Source organism: Anser cygnoides, chromosome 5, assembly GCF_040182565.1.
Source record: "Anser cygnoides isolate HZ-2024a breed goose chromosome 5, Taihu_goose_T2T_genome, whole genome shotgun sequence".
Taxonomy (NCBI): domain Eukaryota; kingdom Metazoa; phylum Chordata; class Aves; order Anseriformes; family Anatidae; genus Anser; species Anser cygnoides.
The window spans coordinates 53,073,738-53,092,493 of NC_089877.1; the positions used below are offsets into that span (position 1 = coordinate 53,073,738).

At 39.1% G+C, this 18,756-nt stretch overlaps 2 long non-coding RNA genes across 2 annotated transcripts in view; one reads left to right on the forward strand and one right to left on the reverse strand.

The window, feature by feature from the left end:
* Positions 1-690: 690 nt before the first annotated feature.
* Positions 691-18,756, forward strand: part of LOC136790984 (uncharacterized) — a 48,505-nt gene continuing 30,439 nt past the window's right edge. Inside the window, exons 1-2 of the long non-coding RNA XR_010831995.1 lie at positions 691-908; positions 5,764-5,841. This is a non-coding gene — a long non-coding RNA (uncharacterized lncRNA). The remainder of the gene's footprint in view (positions 909-5,763; positions 5,842-18,756) is intronic.
* Positions 14,141-15,541, reverse strand: LOC125183551 (uncharacterized). Its single transcript, XR_007165765.2, has 3 exons — positions 15,183-15,541; positions 14,967-14,993; positions 14,141-14,815 (listed from the first exon to the last, which is right to left on the reverse strand). It is a non-coding gene; the product is annotated as an uncharacterized lncRNA (long non-coding RNA).

Consider the following 18,756-nt stretch of genomic DNA (forward strand, 5'->3'; position numbering starts at 1 on the left):
AGAGGTTTTGATTAAAACATCAAACTGGACCTAATGATGACTTTTGACAAAAACAATTCTATCAGCAACGTCCCAGTGTGCCACGCAGTCCTATAATGCTTTCCCCTCACCATCCTGTGCTGTTACATGTCCTGGGCAGGCGAGCCTTGCAAGAATGCTGTTACACAGCTCTTGTTTAGTGTTTAGATCTTTAATATTTAGATCTTTAAAGCATTTTGTGTCTACGCCTAGCAGGCTCTGTGCCAGTTCTCCGACAATGTAGTTGAATCAGTAACTTGGAGCCTATTCCATGATAGCAGGTCCAGCAGTCTGCTCTGGGTACGGATCTTATGAGTCCTGCAGCCTTTAGGCCTCTTTGCCAAACAATGATATAATCAATAAGCTGCCAGCTCTTGGATCAAGGATGTATCCAAGATATTTTAGGCTTATCCAATTACCGAATAATTGTGTTTGCAATAACCAGCTCGTGTTCAGCACATTTGGTTATTAGAATAAAGATGATTGCTGCTGACTCTCTCAGTGCCAGAACAGCCAGCAGAACTCCACTTTATTATGTCTCCACTAAGCTTAAAAATGTTACCTCTCTGTGTCAATTTTCCTGTTTGTGGTGTCACTGTAATGACATCCAGCAAGCCATTCCTAAGCAGTTCACTCACATTGCTGTCCTCCACTGGGGTTAGCATATAAGCACTAAGGATATTGGCAGGATGCCTCCAATTTCCTTTCTTCTCCCCCCTTACACAACTACAGAGCACTCAATGATAATCACTAACTTCACAACCAACTCGAAGCCACCCAGTGAGCCAAGAGAATGTGGAGCTATTCTGAAGCACTGATGGATACTGCATTGCTCCTGGAGATCCCTCTCCCTCCAGCAGCTAGAAACTCAGTATACATCTACCTGGCAGGTAAGGGTTATCTTTCTTAAAGAAACTTGTGTTTTTCAATGCTTTTCACTCTGCAGACTGAGAAATAACCTATAAACACTGTGGAAACCTAAGACTGTAAGGATTCTAGCTGTGCTGGAATAGTTGTGCTTCAGGCATTTCTTTGAATGCAAGTGTAATAGCTGCTCAAACAGGATAAAAATGTTAATATATTTTCATGGTCATTCTTTTGCACATTTTGCACTTTCGAGGAGATCCCAGGCTGCAACAATTTTATAGAATGATTGCATCCCTTGTTGGTTGGAGAGGAAGTGATTTTCAGCCCATAAATTCAATAGGATTTGGGACTCCTTTGAGAAATCCTAGCAAAATTTTCTTCAGAAAGTCATGTTTAAAATAGTTTGTTCCACCTGTGCACTGGGAAGGTAAGCATAAACATGCTGCAAATGGAGCTGTATGGGGTGCGGGGTTTTAATGTTTTTGCAACTCTTAATTTCCCTAAAAATACTTTAATCTTGAAATTTGAAGGAAAATTTATAAAATCAGTTAATGTGCTGGAGCAACAATCAAGCATATTTACACGCTGCAGAGCAATATACATGTGAGAGCTGAAGGAGATATCATCAGACCAACAAGTGAGTTCCACTCTGTATTCAAAATTATGTTCCATTCTATATCACATAGCATGAGCTCCCAGGCAATTAGAGAGTGAATACTGAGCATATCATAGATGTAAGGTATTCTGGTGGCATTGGTCATGGTTCAAAAGAGAGACAGATGTCTGTCAATAGCCACAGGGAACCACATACGCCCACCTTTTCTGGACAGAGATAAGATACTGGGATGGTAGCAGCTCAGCATGAAGCTGTGGTGGTTTTACTTGGGTGGGCGGCCGAGCTCCACCACAACCACACTCTCACTCCCCCTCCTCAAAGAGGAACGGGGAGAAAAGGGCTCAAGGGTTGAGATAAGGACGAGGAGATCGCGCAGTAATTATCGTGACGGGCAAAACAGACTCAGCATAGGGAGACAGTAAGATTTATTACTTATTACTAACAACCTAGAGAAGTGAGAAACAAAGGAAAGAAACCAAAAGCACCTTCCCCCCCATCCACCCTCTTCCACCTCCTCCCCCCGAGCGGCACAGGGGAACAGGGGAATGGGGGTTATGGTCAGTCTATGGCGCTTCTTCTCTGCCGCTCCTTCTCAGTCACTCTCGTCCCCTGTGCTGTGGGGTCCCTCCCACGGGATGCAGTCCTTGCTGAACTGATCTGGCGTGGGCTGCCCACAGGCAGCAGCTCTTCAAGAACTACTCCAGATATGGCTCTGTACCACGGGGTCCATCCCCCAGCAGCAAACTGCTCCAACCTGGATCCCCCACGGGCAGCAGCTCCTGCCAGGTCACCTGCTCCTGCGTGGGCTCCTCTCCACGGGCTACAGGTCCGGCCCAGAATCTGCTCCGGCAGGGGTCTTCCACAGGCCACAGTCTCCGTCAGTGCAGGTCCACCTGCTCCACCGTGGTCTCCTCCACAGGCTGCAGCGTGGAACCCTGCTCCACCGTGGTACTCCGTGGGCTGCAGGGGGACAGCCTGCTTCACCATGGTCCTCACCACAGGTCGCAGGGGACTTCTGTTCCAGCGCCTGGAGCACCTCTCCCCCTCCTTCTTCACTGACCTTGGCACCTGCAAGGCTGTTCCTCACTCCTCTCACTCTCCCAGCTGCTGTGTGGTGCAGCGTTGGTTTTTTTTTTCCCTGTCTTAAATATGCTCTCACAGAGGCACAAAACAACATCACTTATTGGCTCAGCTCTGGTCAGCGGTGGGGCCCTTACCAAACATGGGGCAGCTTCTAGATCCTTCTCACAGAAGCCACCCCTATGGCCCCCTGCTACTAAAACCTTGCCACGTAAACCCACTACAGAAGCAAATAAAGGAAGGGATTTAAAAAAAAAAAAAAAAAAAGTAATAATAACAAGGCAACCTAAAACAAGTGGTAACATTACTTTTTTTTATTATTTTTTTTTTGTACTGACAGCTTTAAAAATCACTTAAAATCCACATAAAAGTACAGTATGTGGGATTCAAATAAACACAAATGGCCTACTAATGTACTAGCGTACGTGTAATTATTTTAAAATCTGGTTGCACAACAATGAACTCTGCTTTTCATCTTAATCTTATGGAGGAGAAGAGATTTCTGTGGTCTTGGTAAAATGCAATCCACGCCAGGCTTGGACTAGTCTGGCCACCCAGGTTTGCCTTTTCATATATCTGATAGATGTGTTTTGACAAGTTATATTAAGTACAAAGCAGGCCACCAGAGCAGCATGTGGAGTTGATATAGACAGAGACAGAAAGGCAAATAACAGTATGAACACAGTTTTGTAGGCAATATTTGCCATAACTGAGTACCCCCCATACATCATATCACCACACTTCAGTTAAAAATAAAAAATAATAAAAAAAAATACAAAAAACGAGGCCTAACAACTTTTGAAAGGCAACATTTTAAACAGGATTTACAGCCCCTACATCTCCCTTATCTAAGGCAGTATTTCATTTTTTCTTTAAGAACTGAATTGTCAGTCTTGGTGTAACTTCCATTTTACACTGCGTTGGTTAAGGGAAATGTTGGAACTTGCATTTCCACCCCATCCTTTCCCTTCTATTGATACCAGTGTGCATTTCATTTAGGCACTCTGAAAACTCATGCAGAAACCTGGGGGGGGGGGTAGGGGAGGAATGTTGGCAAATGCACACCTGAACTGATTGCCCTTTTCTTTTACAACCATCTTGAGTACATCACCATCATCCTCCAGAGCTCTCCTAAACAAGTTTTGGCAATAGCAAAAACAAACACTATTTTACAACATCTTTGGATTCACTTCCAAAATGCAAAACTAATTAATCAGTAGTCTCCGAGAGACTCAGCTAAATGTGGCTGCCTCTTTGACACTGATCTCTGCTTTGATGTGAATATAGAAAGCATGTGAGCAAACCCCTAAAAGAGGTAATGGGTTTCAATTATTTATTTGTTTGGAATACAGGGGAGTAGAAGGTTAGCAATAAGTACATAGCTAATCCTGCTTAGGCCCTCCCAACAGCGAGGGTGTTTAACTCCCTGCTTTCCCATGCAGTTTTTGTGCGGGATGCACTAGTATGCCTGTCTTAGGCTGTCATTGTGCCAAGTTCTTTACAAAGCAGAATATACTTAAAGGACATGTATACTGTCAAGCCACACATAAAGATTGTTATTTTTAATTATTTATTATCAACACTAGAGAGCTGCTAGCTCAACATATAGGCCTTTCCCCTTGTTGCTTTTAACTGTCATTGGTTTTCAAGTCAGGAGTGTCTATTCTAAGTGTTAGCTAGTCATTAACATCATATTCTTCAGACACAATATAATCATCCTAATAATTGATTGTAGTGAAGGTAGTCACTTGTATCCCACACAATTCTCAGCCATGAACTTTGTCCTCAGTAGTTTATTATGCACAGAGAAATATCTTGATGCTATAATCTATCTTCTTCACAAATTTACAACAAAGGGCAACAAGCTATGTATTGCTCTTTCAAAACACACCACTTGTATGATGCTGCAAAAGAACCTGCATTTTCTGAAAAGCATATTATTAGTAAATGTGAAATTAAAACAAAACAAAACAAAAACGACAACAACAAAAACAATAAGTAAAAGCCTTCCTCATAGTGATTGTGCATATATGGAGAGAGAAAGAACACACAGGATTTCTCTTTGGAAGTAAAACCTGCTAAATTATAGTGGAAAGCCTATTGTGTCACAAACAAAAGGAATATATTGATAGCAGGCTGACTAAGAGAAGCTGCTGTTAGAAGTAGGAGAAATCTACAATACTTATGTGATAGATACACTGGGTAAAATGCGTGCTTTCCTTGTTGACTGGACCAATTTAAAATCATTTCACATTCTTAAATCATTTATTAGTTATACTCTTTCTCTCTTCCCCTTCACAGACCTGTCTAGTGCAATGTATAGAGGCTGAGATTTTGAAGTTTTAGAGATGTTTACTTATAAAAGCTTTAAATCTATTTTACCACAAAAATTCACTAATACTAAATATAGTTATTCAGAGGTGCAAATGCAAATGGACAAAAAGAAGTCTCTGAAATATTTATAAAGATGAAGAGAAAAAAAAAAATCAATGGTAAACAACAGCTAATTGTAACCCCATTCCTGTCCTCTCCCACCAGCCTCAGTCCCAAAACCAAACTGGTATTTCACCTCTGGAAGAGACAATGGGAATCTTCTTTACATACTCATTAGTTTGGATCAATGTACAGATCTTTTATGACAACAGTAATCAGTCATCTATTTGTATATAATTAATCAGTATCTTAAAATTTGTGGGGGCTTTTTCTCATCTGTACTATACAGATACATTTTTCATCAATTTTAAATAAGAAAAGGGTGTTAGTCAGCTGCCCTTTTTTTTCCAAATGATACGAAAAAGTAAAATTATATTTAGTCAACTCTTTAAGGAGATTTGAACACACTATATTAAACACTGAACAGTTTTGAATTGGGGTTGAGGTGGTTTTGTATGTTTGGTTGGTTGTTTTTTAATAAAAAGCTTTTAAAAAGAGATTTTGATAGTGTTTTGGACCCAGAGTAGCATCCTCTCACACAGGCTTTGTAACACAGTGTAATACAGTGAGTAGAAAAAAATTCTGTAGCTGAGACAGATAATTAATTAACTAATTCATACACACCCATAACAAATTAAATTCTGTACTATAAGGTTCTAACTCTGTTGGGTCTTTTTGTGCGCATGTGCTTGACTTTTTCTGTTTATTTATTTGTTTGGCTGGTTGATTGTTGTTGTTGCCTTTTATAGTTTCAGCATGATGTGAGATGAGAAGGTCCCAGCTTATATATCATTGCCATCACTACAGAGCCTAAACAGATGAACCAGGTAACTGTTCCCATTCCATGTTCTCTAATGGTGTTATAACCACTTCTTTATCCAAATACTCATATCACTTGATGATATGGAGAGGTATGACACTAAAATCCAAGTCTTGCACAAAATAAAATGAAGGACTATTAGTTGTTTAACCTTGATAGCCCCCTGTCTGGCGTGTCTGTCAGCACCTTTGATTAGCTTAACATAAAAATTAGGCAACACAGTTGAGTGAACTGGAAAGATTTCAGCGAGAACTAACTACTTGGAAATTAATCTTCTAATTATATTAGAAGAAGGCCTAAACTCAATGAAAATCTTCTTTAAAAATCATTTGGGTCCCATGATGTTGAGAACTACAGAAAGACCAGACAGAACAAGGACGAGATAATTATTCACCAGTTCATTCTACTTCTCACATCAAGAAGCGAGCACAATCCAGAAAACATTGGAGAAAAGTATGGAGGCTGAGATAGCTGTGGTTGATCTGTGGTCATTAAATTGACAACCTTCTTTTTAAAGAAGAGAGTTGAATCAGAAAAGCTGCTGGTTTTCTCTTACCAAATGAAAGGGAATACAAAACACTGATACGATCAAAAGTATTCATTTATTATGTATTTTGTATTACATCCTTAACTAGTTACTCAAAGATCACTCCAGCTTTTGCACATGCACAAAACTTTACTGTGTTTATAAGCTGTGTAATTTCTATCTTCTAAACTATTCACTAGATATTCTAACAAAGAAACCATTGGCTTCTCCTGAGGATACTCAGTAGTACGTTATTTTTGAAGTTGTCATTCATACTAGATGCAATTCAAACAAGACTATTCAAAGCTATTTATAATCTTTTTCAATAGTAATGACTAGATTTCTTTTTACTTTATTCTTGAAGAAAGAGAAATGCTACTAATATCTAGATGTTACACTTAAGAAGCCTAGTGGACTTAATGAGTTGTAACATTCATTTTCAATAAAGTTTTTGTGGTTGAGGGAGGGAAAATATCTTCAAATTAATAAAATATGTATAAGGAAATAGCAGGAAGTAAATTAGTACGTTGCAGATAAAGTAGCATTGTGCCTACTATTGGGTTAGTTTGCAGTATGGATCTTAAAACACAGAGGTTAATATTTTGTCTGACGCATTCTTAAGCATTTTGCATTTTTTCTGCTCATAGTGAAATTGTTGGAATTGTGATCAACTAACATTGTGCAAGAGCCTGGTATTCATCTCTATTTCATAAGCTCTTACATGGCTAGCTGAAATCTCTGACATCTCTTTAGTCCTTGGTCACTGAAGACATCTGGAAGACAGAGTCAATTTTCTAGACCTGACAGTGGAACTAACTTCTAAATCTTCTATACCCTTAGATTCTCTTCTCTCCTGTGGGAGTTTCATATAAGAAAGTACATTTCCGAATTCCATTTCAAGGAGCTGATTCAATTCTTTTTTTCAGTGAACTTCTTGTCAGCTTCACCAATTCACTGATCCATCCTTCTCACACAAATCTACAAAATACAAGCAGTACATTATACATTCCCCTGGTGTGACAATGGTAGGGTTTTGTTAATTAGTAAGTAGTTTATAACTTACATATGATGAATTATTAAGTATTCAGTAAAAAAAGTAAAAAAAAAATGGCCTGAGTAGTCCAATTGTTAGCTGTAAGTATTTGCTTCTACTTGTGCTTGCTGTGTGGAATATTTAGTAGTCTTCAGCACAAAAGCTTTGTTCAACCAAGAAATGTAAATATTTTCTTATTCTTTACAAGAGGAAAAGGTCAAGTTTTACTAAATTGGCCATATCACATTCTTTAATATTAGAAATTTATCAAAAGCTCACATTTTTGTTATAAAAGGAGTATTCATTTATCCACAATAAATATATTTAGTAAGTGACTGTCTAGCATAATAATCCTCTTGCTTTTTACTTTTGTCACAGTATATAGTGTTTCACAGTGTGAACAGCAATAATGATCATGTGTTCATATGAGTAGATTCATTTTGGCAAGTCTTGTTAGTTGACAGGTATGTAATACACTTGCCTTGCGGCTTTGGGACCAGGTTTCAAATACAGCCTTCACTGAAGTGACTGAAAATCATTCAGATCTCATAACTGTATCAAGTGACAAGTAACGTGAATGCAGTCAGTATGCGTACAGCACCTGATGTACACTAGCCAGTCAAAAATGCTTCCCTTTATTCAGTTGCACTGCTTTGTCTGACCATCAGAAAGAAGACACTTAAGGCAAGGAATTAAGGCCAGCAACACAAATCTATCTTTCTAAATACATTCATCTCTTTCTAACAAGACATTTATGTGCCCAGCAGCTGTTTCCTTGGCTTTTGTACTCTGTGTCCACTAAAGGAACTCAAGTCCCTCACACATACAATAAGGGCACTGTACTAATTGTCAACATTAACTGCCAAAAGCAGCAATTCTATCAAGTTGATGTTGACTCAGACATGAACTTGTCCTGATTCAGTTCCTCTTTAACGCTGCTGGACACCTCTCACTGATAATGTTTTCACTGCTCACCAAGGAGTGCCAAATGTTGGCATTTCATTCATGCTTGTCATTGCCATGATATCACACATTACCCTCTAAAAGGAAACAAGATTTCACCATAGTCCTTATTATGTCACGTACAAGGAACATGTCAGTCATGTGAACTTGCGGTTAGAGAAGGAAAATAGAAATTATGTCCAACACAGCTAGTGGTCCTGCTGGCTCTAGGTAAGTAAATACATTTATTTTTGTTTGGTTGCTTGGTTTTTGTTTGGTTTTGGTTTGGTTAGGTTTTGTCCCAGCTTTATCCAATATAAAATAACCTTAGGTATAATGCTTAAATTATTGCTGGACACTTTGAGAGATACAGCTGATTTAGAATGTTTTTTATTCATGGGCACAATGTACAGCATATGCAAGCATAAAAAGAATAGCAATTATTTTGATTTTATTATAAGCCATTTTTTCTTCCCAACAGTAAGAAAGTCTTATACAGATGGATAGGCTTCCAACTTTGATGGACTTAGGAGAGAAAAGAAACTCAATGTATTTTCATTTATTAGCATGGTTAGGACACATGGTTACTAGCATAGATGGGGCAGATTGCTCCTAGTTGCAACATGGCCATACTAACAGCAGCGGAGGAGACTGAAATGTATGGAGGGAAAGGTCCCATTACACCAGCGAAGAGGAAGGAAGCTGTGGGCAGGGGAGAAGGAGGTATTCTACTGTTCTCAGAATGGTATTCTCCTGTATTTTAACCTTGCAAACTCAAATGGGATATTCCTTTCTTCTTTAACTCAGTTCTGACCTTTGAGGTTTTCAAGTTTTCTAGTGCTGCCACTCTGACCTCTTTTCCATTTCTTACACATATTGTTTCATATTGTTTTTCCCACCCATGCATCAGCTTGCATATTTACAAACTAAATCCTTCAAGCTGTTTTCTTCCCTTTCTCTATACCAACTGTCCATGTATTCATTGAATCCCAGGGAAGCATGGCTGAAAGGACCTCATGAGGTCAGGGAATTCACCATACTACTCCAAGGCTTTCCTCATTATCTTGTAGTATGTCAGTGTCCTCAGTGTTGTTTGCAGCTCCTCCTAATTCATTTTCATATGGTGAACGTGACTATCAAATAAAAATACACTATAGCACAGTCACTTCACCTGCTTTCCACGCTGCGCTGTTCAAGCCACAATTTTGGAAAACTGTAGGATGTCTAGTCCTCACGTTGATAGCCTGCACGTAAGCACACGAGAATTATTGGAATAGCTCATTGCTAACTGTAAAAAAAAATAAAAATAAAAATAAAAATAAAAATAAAAATAAAATAAAATAAAATAAAATAAAATAAAATAAAATAAAATAAAATAAAATAAAATAAAATAAAATAAAATAAAATAAAATAAAAAATCCTTTACATTAGTTCTAATAGCCCTATTTCTTTTTTGCTCTAAAATCATTGCAATGAGCATTACGGAATTGTCCCATGCTTCCACAAGAGTCAGTAATGTTAATGAACATCTGAAAAACACTACAGTCCAGCATAAATCAGGGGAACTCACTGAAATCCAATGGAATTATTTACAACAGTTGAAGATTTGGCTTTTCATGCCAGCGTAATGATCTTGTTCTTTAAAGCCAACTATCGTATAAATAAATGCAATAAATATGAATTACATTCCTAACAGTATGAATAGGAACACACTATTTTTTCTGTTGAATTATAATTTTGTAGGTGGAGAGAAAATATTAGAGATTCATCTGACTCAGGTAAGCTGCATAAAAGTTTGGTTCCACATTTCAAGTATGAATCTCTAATTGCTATTTTTTTTTATGGTTTATAGAACTGTACTCATAGTATTAGTGGTAACTGCCTTGAAGCTTCTTTATCAGAATTGTTCCCTGTTGCAGCTTGCCCATAAACATCCTCCAGTTTAAGCTGTGGAGCTCTTCTTCATAATTCCAAACCTACTTTTTAGAGAAATTAATTTGGCTAAATGTCTTGTGAGCTAGCTTTAAAAGTTCAACATACTTTCAAATGTTAGAACAAATATACTGCAAGTTGTCTTGGCACCTACATTTGTAAACAAAGTATATGAGAGAAGACCTTGCTTCTTATTAGGGAAAAGATTTTCCTCTTATCAAGGAAAAGATGCAGAAATTATGTAACTTGGGACATTTTCTTTATTCATCTGGAGATTTTAAACCTCTGATATGATAAATTAATAACCAGAATAACTGTACAGCTCAAGCATAGATTTATACATGAAAGTTTCCCAAAGATTTCATGTCCATTTTTTTTTATTACTACAAGTCCATTTCAACAGCAGGCTACTTAGAAATGGCTACCATTTAAATCAAGGATCAATTAGAATCATTAATAAAAACAAAACAAAATAAAAACTGCAAAAACTGTTAACTCCCATTAGACCTTAAATGGCTTTTTAAATTACCATTAAGCATGTAGTTTTTAATCACTGTTTTGATCAAGATTATAAAAAAGCAGGGTCTTTAATTTCTCTCAAATAAATTAAAAATTCCCTTTCTTAACATGCTACAAACAAAACTGATGGTCCGAGTGAGGAAGGGAATGGAAATCATCTTCTCAGTCACTTCTTGTTTCTGGACTGAGGGAAACACTGGTGAAAAACAGAGTAAGCTAATCAGTAATTATTGTAGCTTCATCTTCTGTGATGAAGAAAGCCTCAAATCACGAAGTTATTCAGAATAAGTCCTGACTTGGGATTGGGGCCTAAAGAATGCAGAAAATCAACACAGAGACAGGAATATTTTCATTTCTTACGAGATACCTAAAGTAATAGGAAGTGCATGCCTTCCCTTTTCTGCTTTTTACCCTTCCTTGATATGTTCGATCTGTGAACTCATCAGAGGACAACTGGCACTGGCTGTCATACATCTGTCACCATCGGTAGACCTCAGAAATGGGGAGAAGGTTGCCGGATTTTTATGTAGGTATGAAAGCCTCCCAAAACCTTCCTCCTTTGGGACTGTGGTAACCTACCCTAATTCTATTTCCTTTTTAGTGTCCCTATTTATGGCTGCCATTATTTACACAAACATTTAAAACTGTGAAGGGTATAGCTGGCAAGGCATTAAACCCTTTTTAACATTTCCTGCATTTATTTTCTCTCTATATGATAGAAGATATCTATATAAGCAACTGCAACATTAGCAGGCTAAGAAGTAGGTAGGTGGGAATGAAAATACCTTGTGGGATTTATGGGTTTGGGCAGTGCAAAAGGTCACAGTGCTGTTCTGTGTTAACATGCAGAAAACAATTCAAATTTCAGCTTAAAGTCCAGTCTTTTACAATACTCACCCAAGCCTGGACTTTAAGGCTCCCCCACCCCTAATTACTGCCTGCAGCAGGTTCACAACAAAATAACTATTTAGCCCAGAGGTGAAAATTTCCACTTTAAAAAGCAGAGGTGGAAAATCTGAACCTTCCCTCTGGATCAAATGTTCATAGACTCATGAAAATATCAGGCGTTTTCTTCTTGCTTGGCTTACAGATATTCTCACACGTACACAAAAGAATGGGTACTTTGCACAACTGCATTGCAGGGAGCCTGGGGGCAGCAGTGCCATGCATTCAAGAATTACCTAGGGGCTCTTCAAGACGGGCCACTGGAGGCGGAGGTGACACAATGAATTCGGAGAAAGTAGAGGAGTGCTGGCTGAATTGATTCTTATGCATTCTCGTATTTAGAATAGCCACATATTGGCATTGACATGAATTTCAGAGGCAGTGGGGTTGAGATGCAACATGGCATTCATAATGAAGGCTGATAGAAGCAAACTGGGAACAATACTAAATAGGACATCATTAAATATTATTATAAGATAAACTTGCTTAAGAGGAAAAATTCTCCAAAGAACTATATTTCAAAGACTGACATTTCATTGCTTGGCACATTCCAGCAACGTCTGAGAGTTGAATAAAGACACTGCAGTCTAAAAAGACCAGGCAGCAGAATATTGCACTTCACTTTTTAATGCGTGAATGAATGTAGTGTGCACTGTAGGGAGGAGCTGATAAAGCAAGCAGGTGCTATGCGAGCTTCTGTCAAACTCTGCTTCTGAAATGTCAGAGCACATCTCAGCTACTCTTGGTCCCTTCTGCAGAGAACATAGGTATGTGCAGCTGAGAGCAGGAAGGACTGGCTTATTTCTCTGAGGGTACTAACTCTACACAGAACAGAGGTCTTCACCTAAGAAATGACAGCTCATAATACAAATAACTGGAGCCATCTAGATCTTACTGTCATTTTTAATTTGTTTATGAACTCATAACAGACTCACAGGCTTAATCTTTCAGCCACAGTGAAGGCTGAGTGAAGGGGGGAACTGAGGGGGACATGGGGGGCAAGCACTAACTATAGAAAAATAAATAATTTCATTCTCCTGTAGGGAATAGAAAATTATGAAAACCCCTGCAAAGACTCCACATTTCCCATAACGTATGCAACATGGCAGTTTCTGGAGCAGAAACATGTTAGAAGTATTGCCATGCAACTAGTAAGCCATTCAGTGGCTAACCCCAAACCTAGAGCTGATTTGCTACACAACACTACAGCTCCCACTGCCTATGTTTATTCAAATGCAGTCTATTTGAACTAAAATATCTTCCTTAAATTCCCCCCACTCTCTTATTGCTGTAAACTCTATTACCACCTAATACCTCAAGCCCACCCTGACCAATGCCTTCCTTCCCTCTGGTTAAGCTTTCCCAGGTGTGGCCAGTTGATCTTTCATCCATCTCTAGTCACGTAAGTTTTCAAACAGCAGCTGTATCTTAATGTAGAGTGTTCCTATAAATATGGTATTCTCAAAATATTGTTCAAGGCTTTGCTAGGATAATCCAGGTTCCCTCCTTTATGATGTGCTATGCTTTAGTAGTGGTAGGGCATTTTTAACTTAGTCCATTTTGATGCAGCTGTTTGCAGAACCTGTGGCTCAGGTTAGATGTAGCTGTTTCTAGGAAAACAGCTAATAAACTTCTTTCAGCAGTCTGTAGGGTGAAAAAAAGTACTTATATATCACCAGTTCTTTTTGATATGCCTTGTTTGTGTTTGCCACACCCTGCTATGTTGTGATGTTCTGTTGTGATTGTTTGGCTTTTGCAGGCTAGGTGTTATTGAGTATGTTCAACATTATCTGTCCCAACTTAGTTCATTGAGAATTAAATGTTGATGTAAAGGACTCTCTATGAAACAGCAGTGGCCTGGCACGTGAGTAATCCTGTACTAGTAAGGTACTAGGATATCTTGTCCCCTTGTATCTGCCTTTCGTTAGACTAAACAGAAGTAAGCTTTATACTGCTTCTTTTCAGTAGCAGGGCAACCTATTTAGTCTTCACTGAGGACAACTGAGAGTGTTCAGCTGTTTGTTAGCTGCCCATAAATATTCAGGCAAGATGCCATGCTATCTCACAGAGATACTGCCAGTTTGGAAAAAACACTGTTCGGTCTAATTTGGTAGCAGTTTTCTGTGCTCCTTTCTTCAAAGTGCTCAGTTACCTAGCACTCAAATTCAGCCATTTGTACTTGTGCAAAGAAGTGGGTGGGGGCAAAATGGTACCAGGTTGGGATGGTATGCTTTCACACTAACTCTCTGCTGAAGTAAGCATGTGGACAAGAAAGGAGGCAAAAGTAAACAGGTCCTTAGCTCTTTCTAGGGAAATTCCCTTGGAAAGTAAAACCAGGAGGGCTGTATAGAGAAAGCTATCGCCCCTGAGAAAGGCTGTTATTAATTTTTCTGTTCTGTCTCCAGAAATCTTTGGGAAGCAATATCTAAAAATGATGCTATTCATATAAATGTCATAAAATCAGAGTTATGATGTTGTGGAAACAAAATGGGGACTTTATTACAAAATATTACTTTATTACAAACCTCTGTTCTTGGTCTGATAGTGCCAAGAAAATAATTCCTCACACAGGTCCAATTGAAATATTCTTTTTACACTTGTGTTTTATTTTGTACCTTACACAACTTACACCTCTGTGACTTTCTACAATTGCTCTGAAATACATCTTCAAGTTTCCTGTTACTCAGCTTAATTCTGTCCTTCAATGTGCAGTACTTGCACTGACTGCATTATGCATCCAGCTTGGGTGAATTGTTCTTACGGAGATGCAAACTCCTCGCTATCCAAATAGGCAACTGCACCAAAGCTGCATGCCAAATACAGCCTAACATAAAAGTCAAGTATTCCCAGTAGTCTAATACCCTGATTCAACAGTGCCAAAGGTAACGAAGTGGTACAGCCCAGCTGGCTGGTCTTGGTGATGAAGGTCTTGTACTTGGAAAGCATCAACTTTTCGGAGTCTTCTTATGAACAGTGGGTCCCAGACGTTTACCTGCTATAGCAGCAGCTTGAAATATTTGATTCTTTTATTGTCAATGAAAAATGAAATCTTCCATAGATTTTTCACTGCTGATATTCCTGTTTCTTAAAAAAAAAAAAAAAAAAGGGAAAAAAATCAAAATCTTCCATATATATTTCTCCAAATATTCATTTTTAAGAAAAAAAATCTCAAATCCAAATCAATTATTTTATTTTTAATTTGAAAACAAATTAAAAAAAAAATGTTCTTCTCTACCTCTTCTGTTTTCTCTCTGGCTCTCCTCTGCAGAAAAAAAAAAAAAAAAGTCATAAAATAGTTTGAGGAAAAAGGAGACAGGAGTGAAAGCTCACATTATGATAGAATCTTTACCCATTTGCAAAGGATCATTTTTGATAAACTGCAAACATTTTGAAAGGAAACTATGGTGACTGCTTAATTTTTTCCCTGTGAAATGAAAGAAAACTGTTTTACCTCCAATCTACCATGGGGTTGTGCCAAAACTATTTAGCCCACTAACAGTTTCAGCAATTCACCATGGATCTTCTCTTTGCTGAGGGGAATTTTCTTTCTTATTCATCAATTATTTCTTATTTTCATGCTGAAATTAAAAAAAAAAATGCATTTTAGAACAAAAATGTCAGACATTCTTGCTTAGAGTGACCTTTGACAAGCAATATGCTTGTTCTGTTTTTTTGTGAGACAAAGTTAGAGAGAAGTGGGTACTTGACTAGGGCTTATGTAAATGTCTGGTGAAGTCAAACAGCAGTGTTCTAGCACACTTCCACTTATCCAAGCCTCTTATGCTCTGCAAAATAAAAATACATATAGTGAAAACCAATCTTAATATACAAAAGGAAGAATTCACTTTCCATGTTCAAGATACATTGAAATGATGAGAAAGACACCTCCAGACACCTTCCTCACCTTTCACGCCCACCCTTCTAAAACAGCTTTTACAGAATCAATGGTCTCTACATAGTTGATGCATGCTTTGAATGGCAGAAGTACAATGTCTTATAAAGTTATAGTCAGGCTAGATCTCACTAATCTGGGTTATAGCTCAACTGTGAAAGCTCTTTTGAGTAAAATCATTTCTTTATTAATGAGATTCAGCCCAATCTCACTGATAAAAATTACTTTAAAAGATGTCCCTTTGCTGCTATTCAAATGAATGGGAGAAAACGGTGGGTGTTTTAAGAGCTGTCTTCCTGTCATATCAGGATGGATCTCATTAGTGAAGGGAATGATTTTACCAGGAAAAAGCTTCTACAATGAGAAAACATAACCTACCATAGATGAGCAAAACCCAAGTCAATTAGGCTGAAAAAAAAAAATTAAAAAATCATCTCTCTGCTCTCATTCATTTTAATAACAGGAGAAGGAACATTTCCCTCTCAAAAAGATTTTTTTTTTTTTTTTAAGTTGAACTGGACTGGATCTCATTAATATAGGAACTATTTTACTTAAAAGAGCTTCCAATATTAGTCCACTTTTCAACTTTGATTAATCAAAGCAAACATGATGGTGTGTGTGGGGGAGGGGAATAACTAAAAAATGTATCTATTTCTAAAGCATTACATTTGACATAAGAAATAGACATAAAGGGATTATAATCCATAGCTACTTTTAAAGTAGCTGGAATACATTTGCCCAGGTAGACCTATAAACCAGTACTTGGAACCTCAGCTAGATGTGGTCAACCACAAGTGACTGACAAAAAAGGCAATTCAAACAGTTTACATGCACTGAGGGACCCTCTCCCTGATTCTAAAATAGCCTCATTGTAATTAGCCTTTATTCTTTACCTCAGATGACTAGCAGGGAGGGCTAAAAAAGCCAGACTCCTAGGCTATTCTTGTTTCCTCTATCAAAAGTAAGTAAGTTTCAGTTGGATCTTGGACCAACTGAAAGTTGAAAGTCAATGTGCGAGTCTGCTTTATCTTTCATTGTCACCCTTTATTGGGCTGGGACATTCCTAACGGCTAAAATTTTGTAATCAGATCTCTCAACTAGTACTGTTCTGAATGCAAAAGAGAGTGTGTTGATACAGGAGGTTCATATAGTGATGTGGTCATTTCATTGTGCTGGGCAGCTGAATTTTACCCCAACCACTCTCTCTCTCCCCCTCATCAAAGGGAAAGGGGGAGAAAATACAATGAATAGGGCTCAAGGTTTGAGATAAGGACAGGGAGATCACCCACCAATTACCAAAATGGGCAAAACTCCTTCAGCATAGGGAGATTAATGTAATTTATTGCCTGTTGCTAGAAGATTAGAACAGTGAGAAACTAAAAGCAATAAGCAACCAAAAACAACTCCCCCCCCCCCACCTCCCCCCACCCCCATCCACTCTTCTACCTCCTCCCCCTGAGTGCTTCAGGGGAACGGGGAATGGGGGCTGCAGTCAGTCTATAGCGCTTCGTTTCTGCCACTCCTTCACGGTCACTTTCTGCCCCTGCTCCATGTGGGGTCCCTCCCACGGGATGCCGTCCTTCCCGAACTGAGCCTGCGGGGGCTGCCCACAGGCAGCAGCTCTTCAAGAACAGCTCCCACATGGCTCCGTACCACAGAGTCCATCCCCCAGGAGCAAACTGCTCCAGCACGGGTCCCCCATGGGCGGCAGCTCCCCCCAGACCCCTGCTCCTGCGTGGGCCCCTCTCCATGGGCTGCAGCTCCGGCCCGGGGCCTGCTCCTGTGTGGGGGTTCTCCATGGGCTGCAGCATGGAGACCTGCTCTATGTGGGACCCATGGGCTGCAGGGGGACAGCCTGCTCCACCAGGGACCTCTCCACGGGCCGTAAGGGAACTTCTGCTCCATGCCTGGAGCACCTCCTGCCCTCCTTCTGTACTGTTCCAGTTGTCTGCAGGACTGTTTCTCTTACATTTTCTCACTCTTCTCTCACAGCTGTTGTGGTGCAGCAGTTTTGCTGTTGTTGTTGGTGGTGGTTTTTCTTCCCCTTTCTTAAATTTGCTCTCATTTCCAGCATTTCTCACTGTCTCAGCTCTGACCAGCGGCACGTCCCTTTGGAGCCAGCTGGAACTTGCCCCTGTCTAACTTGGGACAGCTGCTGGGCTCTTCTTATGGAGGCCACTCCCACCCCCCTCAATACCAAAACCTTGCCGCATAAACCCAATACATGTGCGGAAGTGCACATGGTGATCTCTTAAATGCTTCCAGAAAAGAGGAGAAGGTGGGAGGTTGTCCTGCAGTTGCACAAGGCAGGGACATAGCTGGACTGGAGCAAGAGACTGGAGCAAATCTCACGCTTGGTTCATGAAATTGCCCAAGCCTGGTAATATGTCTTTGAACAGAAAGTAAACATGAGTCTGTCTCTCTTTCATCAACTGTGATTGTTATTGCAGGATTAAAAAGTCGACAGTGGTTACTGCAAGATCACAACTATAGACTTGTACAACCATTCTGGTTTTCTACTACAGCGTTTTTCTAACATTTTGATGTCTTTATTCTTTTTTTGATAACGCTTTTCCATGAAGCCATATAGCCAGATGCAGATACTTATCCAAGCTGCAAACACAAACCTAGACGGGAATTAGCTTTTGATTTAAATAGCCCTAAATTAATTTGAATCACTGTAAAACTACACACACCTGTGCCTACGGATGCCTTTTGCTGTCTTCTGGTGCTGGAATTTCTGCCGTGATTTCTCAATGACTCAGTGCGACAGCAGCTGCAGTGATCAGGGAAGCTCTGTATGTGTGTGTTCACCACAACCCAATTTGGGGAGAAGGTGTTTTAGGATTCATTTTCCCATTATCTCCTCATAACAAACATTAATTTAATAGACACACACTTTATTTTTCAGTGTGCTTGAAATAATTCCTGATGAGCAGAATACTGAACATGGAATTTAGTACAAGTTTGTTGCAAGGAAAGAAAGAAAGTGGAAAATAAAAGTAGATTTTGTGTAAGGCATGATTTATTTTGTTTTCCATTCAAAAAGATTGGCAAATTCTTTGACATATCCACACACTAGAATTTGAGGACTCTTTCATATATATACTGCTCAGGGATTTACAATCACAAA